A 5,300-nucleotide genomic window follows, 5' to 3' on the forward strand; every position below is an offset into this window, starting at 1 on the left:
CCCTCCCAGAGCCTGCCAGCAGCTGAGTCCTGGTGCCCCATGGGTCACCACGCTACGAGTTCTGAGGCTGATCAGCGAGCCAGGCCACAGGCTCTGGAGCTGGCCATCAGAGATAGTCTGTCCTGCCCTCACCCAACTCCTGTCCCCCTCACCTCTCATGGACACTGATGGGCTCCATGGCCTGGAACCAGGCCCCAAATCGCTCGTCGGGCTCCAGGTCATATGCATTTGCAGCCTGCTGGAGCAGCTGGATCCTCCGGATGAGTTTGAATTTCTGGGAGGAAGGACAGGATGCAGACAGGGCTTGGGTGGGGAACGCTGCCAGGGACTTGTGTGGAGTGAGGATCTGGTCTGGGGTCTGTGCTCACTCGGGAACCCTCCTTCCTTCCCACTCCATTCAGGACTTGCCTGTCCTCACAGTTGGCTTGGCTTGAATTAGTTCCTCATCCAGGAAGGTGTCCTTGATGCCAGTCCCTCCCACACCCGCCAACGTGATGGGATCCCCAGCTTTGTGGATCTGACTCTCCCAATAAATGTTAGACCCAAGGGATGAGGCCAGAGAAAGTCTTGCCAGGGGAGGTCTCTGATTTCCACATCCCCACCCTCCCCGTAGCTGCTCACGTCACACCATTTCTGAAAGTTGACCCGATTTCCCTGGAAGGGAGACAGCCAATGTCCATCAGAAACAGCCCCCTAAGCCCAGAACCAACCCCCATCCCACCCCTTCTCAGGCTGCAGGAATGTGAGGGCCCAGCAGAGGGCAGACCTTCCACAAAGAGAACTTGACACTGGGCCAGGCTCTGGGCTCCAGAGCAGGAGGGACAGGGGAGCTGAGGCCAGAGACCTTATGTAGCACACCCTCTCTCATGACAGACGGGGAGACTGAGGCCTCAGGGAGGAAGGGACAGCTGGAACACAGAAGTGCTTCCTCACTTGCAGGGGCTGATGGCACTCCCCCAGGGGCAGGGCCTGAGGGGGAGGCTGAATCCATCTCAGACACAGCATCCTGCAGCTCTGCAGGCAGGCAGCTATGAGCTTCCCCAGCCCAGGTAGACTGGTGGGGGGCTTATGCGGAGCGTCTATTGACACATTGCTAAGATGGGTCTGACTGCCCAACTCCCAGGGGTGGCCATGGGGCTCTCATGAGAGGAGGTTTGCCAGGTACTGAGAGCTCAGGTCCCAGTGCAGGGCTCTCGCCTCCCAAACCTCAGGATCCTGCTCCCTGGCCCCACCTCCAGACTCACTCACTTCCAGATCATCCTCCATCCCAATGTCCAGCAGCTTCAGGTGATAGAGGAACATGCCCAGGAAGGGGACAACACCCTGTGAAATCAGGGTGGGAGTGGTGAGATGAGTCCCTCCTCTCAGGTGCCCCCATGGACCCTCCCCCAAATCCCTTCACCCCAGCCTCCTGCCCACCACAGACTCCCACAGAGAACAGCCTAGGACCCTCAGCGGCCTCCCCCCAGTTGCCCCCTCCAGGGCCACCCAACTTCCCCAGTCACCTCCCAGGGGCGGCTTTTGGCAAATCCCAGGGTATGTGGTCCCTGCCCCTCCCCACCCTAACCCATCCTGGGCCCAGCCCTTCCAGGCCTCCTCCTGGTCACTTCCAGGGCAGGCCTTTCAGGCTCTTGGGCTCCTGGAGCTGGGCTGCAGGAGGAGGGACCCCTCTCTTAGGGAGGCCTCCAGCCGTGAGGTGAGTGACCTCTCCTCTGACACCTAAGACCCTCCCCCTCAGGCCACCTCACCTGCTGCTGCTGTCTCTCCTGGGCTCCCTGGGGGTCCATCTGCAGGGTGGCCCTCACAGATATCACCTCCTGCGGGGTCAAGGACAGGCTCAGGGAGGCCATGTTCCCTTCCCCATGGCTCCCAGGCCCCTGATCTTGGACCCTGGCCATCTGGTATCTATGGCTGCTCCCATTCCAGGGTGCCCTGATGCTAGATCACTCCCAGCTCCAACACTCCCTTCTCTGTGCCCTCAGGCCTGCCCAGGCCCCTAAGCCTCTCTCCTCATCAGGAAAGTGTGAGGAGGACTCCCCATGCATCCCAGGGTCCCCTGAGGACTCAGTATCATCTGACTGTCACCAGTGCTGTCCCCTCCCCCATCGAGGAGGAGGAGCACAAAGCTCCTGCACGTTCCTCTCCCCCTTGTACCTCATCACCCCTGTGAGGCCTGCACCACAGATCATCTCTCTCCATTTCCCAGATGAGGAGACCGAGGCCCACAGAGGGGCAGTGACTTGCTCAGGGGCCCACAGAAGAGACCGCTCCCCCTCCCAGCCAGAGGCCCTGGCCCCCGGCCTTCACTCTTCCTCCAGACACACCTCGGACCAATGTCCTGTCCTCTGGACTCTCGGGGTTTGTTGAGGCCCTCAGTCAACCTGAGCCATGGATGGAGAGGCACAAGGTGTCTCGGGGTCCCATGCAAGTGGCTTCTGTGTTTTCCAGCCCCCTGGGATTCTCTGAGACCAGGCTGGCCCTGAGGCCATGCCAAAGTCCTTAGCTCCCTAGGATCCCCTCAGGATCTCCCTGCACAGAACTCCTCCTTCACTCACTCAGGAAGGGGACCCCCGTGTGCCACATCTGAGTGACAGTGTAGGAGTTGACCACGGCACTGGGTAATGGTGACATTTGCATCCTTTTTCACTTGGAAACTTCTAATGTCCCTTCTTCTTTCTCAGCTCTCATGTTTGAAGTCTGTGGTCTGAGCCTTTGTACAATCCTTAGGCCCCTCCTGCCAGGGCCTCGATGGAGGCCATTAAGAATCTGTCAGGAAGGTCCATTAAGAATCTGTAGGTTCCCTGATAATTCTCATTGCCATCTGGGGCGTATCCTTGTCGACAAGGCACCGGGGGAGACTCACTGGTTTGTCAGCAGTGACCACTATCGGGCTAGAGTGCACAGTCCCAGAGAGCACACAGTTCTGTCCCAGATCCACCATTTGGCCCAAGGCTGTGCAGCCCCTCTGTCGACAAGGCCTGAGTGCCCTCCCCTGCGAGCTGCAGTGAAGACAGAAGGAGCAGCAGGGGCCTGGCTTCCTGAGGACAGACTGGGCTGCTTTAGGAAGAAAGGAACCCCCACCCACTCCATCCACCCGCCAGCCTGAAGGATGGTGAGGGCCAGCTGATGGGTCTGCATGGAAGCCAGACACCTGCTCATTCTGCCACCTCCTCACCTCTTGCAACAGTCCAGGCGACACCACTGTATCCCGTGACCAAGGCCTCCTGCCCCAAACAGTCCCCACCTGACCCTGCAGCTCACACCCCCGCTTCCTGTCCAGCTGGATAAGACAGACCATTATTTCTCGGGGAACCTTAAGTGAAAAACTTACCAAAGCACATCCTGCCTGGTCCCTCCCCACCTCACCTCCCATCCTTCCAGATCTCCAGACTCCACTCACCTCCTTGAGAAGCTTCCTGCTCTCCCGGTGGCATGTTTGGAAGATCTTTTTAACTATTTGACAGTTCTTCCTGAGGAGGGAAAAAAGGAAAGAAACACTGTGGAGTGGTTTGAGGGTAAATCCCTTTTGTTTGAAAACCCAGAAGATCCAGACAGCCTGGATGAGCATTTTCACTGTGTCGTCTGAGCCCTGAGGTGTCTGGGACTGAGGAGGGGGCTCTCCTATTGTCACCTGGGGCCTCCATTCTCTTATTTTCTCAGCAGATGTGTTTTAAACAGTCTTAATTTCATGTGGACAGAGAGTTCTGTTGCTGCAAACACTTGAAAATCTTCAATTTGGTTCAAGCCATGATCTGTCACTTAGGGAAACTGATTCCTGAGGCAGAACGACTGGCCTAAGTTTTCAGAAAGACTTGAAGCCTGCCAACCAGGTCAGACCCTATCCCCAGGGTTTGCTGTCTGCCAGGGGGTCCCAACTGACTGAAGGGCAATGCCAGCCCTGTGGGGGGTGTCTGGTCCACCCAGGTGGTGCTCGCATGGAGAGAGGCCTACCCACCTGGACACCTGTCTCCACGTCTCTTTTAAACGTTTAATGGAGGGGCCCTCCAGAGCCCACAAGATCGCATGGAGAGAGGAAAGGTTCCTCAGGCCGTGGCATTCCTGGGGAAGGGAAGAGAATGAGCTGTGAGGGGGAGCTGGAGCCCTGCTTCCTCTGGCTTCTGTCGCCTCATTGACGTCTCCTGTCCTGGATGAGACAGTGGCTCAGGGAACCTGGGAAAGGCACAGCTGGAACCTGATGAGGAATACTTCCAGGGAGGAGGATTTCAGCTCAAGCCAAGAGAGGAGCCCAGGAAGGGGTGAGCTTCCCACCACTGGGACCAGGAGTCAGGTCATCGAGGCCTGGCAGGAGGGGCCTAAGGATTGTGCAAAGGCTCAGACCACGGACTTCAAACATGAGAGCTGAGAAAGCAGAAGGGGCAGTTCCACCGACTCCAGAGAGGGGCTCCCAGGGCCTCCCACATCTTACCTTGGCCACCTGGATCCAGAGCTCCACCACCCTGGCCCTGTCCTGGGCTGTCATGCTCGGGTCCCCAATGCAGGTGGTGACAATACATTCGACCACTCTGTTAAAGTGGGTCATGGTGGCATGGATGGTCGGTGCCAGGTGCTCAATGCCCCTGTTGTCACACTGGGACCAGATGGAGTCCAGGAATTCGTGGGGCCTCACTGTCTTGAAGAGCTCCTGGGGAGGACAGGGAGTGTCACCCAGCCCTGCCACAGCCCAGGTCAGCTTCCGCAGCCCCCAGTCCCAGGCCGGGTCAGTGGTGAGAGCTGGAGCTCAGGAAGCTGAGAATGTGGCCTGAGGCTTGTGGAGTCCCTGGGTGTTGCCTGTGTGCCCTGAGGGCACCCAGCACAGGATGACCCAGGAACCGATACTGTGGCGCAGGGAAGTGGCATTTGCTCGCCGCCCAGTCTCACTTCCTCCAAGCACCAGAACTCGGCTCCTGCTTGACCATCTCTAGGGGCATCTTCCACCCATTCTGACCATCCTGGGGTCTGACTCCTCTTTCAGATGCACATTCCCGCAAGGCAGCAACAACTACGGGCTTTGTTTGTCTGCCTTGTAGTCATGTACACATGAGGTGCCCAATTAGTGCTGAGGCTGTTGAGGCCTCCTGGGCAAATGAGTGAACTACCCAAGGACGAGACAGCACTTCGTGTGCTCCCCTCCCCCACCAAAGCGCAGACTCTGCCCAACTTCCTCTCTGCTCCACCTCTTCCACCTGCACAGCCACTCTGCATGGCAGCTGCTCTCACAGTCCATCCCTACTGTCCACATGAGGACAGCAAAGGCTTGGGAGTTAAGAAGGCTGCTCAGGTCACATGAGGGTAAGTGGGGA

General features: G+C 58.1%; 1 long non-coding RNA gene across 1 annotated transcript; it reads right to left on the reverse strand.

The window, feature by feature from the left end:
* Positions 1 to 1,735: 1,735 nt before the first annotated feature.
* On the reverse strand, positions 1,736 to 3,990 carry LOC131402397 (uncharacterized). The gene is made up of 3 exons (XR_009218632.1): positions 3,956 to 3,990; positions 3,401 to 3,470; positions 1,736 to 1,817 (listed from the first exon to the last, which is right to left on the reverse strand). It is a non-coding gene; the product is annotated as an uncharacterized LOC131402397 (long non-coding RNA).
* Positions 3,991 to 5,300: the final 1,310 nt, after the last annotated feature.

The sequence above is a fragment of the Diceros bicornis genome, unplaced genomic scaffold, assembly GCF_020826845.1.
Source record: "Diceros bicornis minor isolate mBicDic1 unplaced genomic scaffold, mDicBic1.mat.cur scaffold_100_ctg1, whole genome shotgun sequence".
Taxonomy (NCBI): Eukaryota; Metazoa; Chordata; class Mammalia; order Perissodactyla; family Rhinocerotidae; genus Diceros; species Diceros bicornis.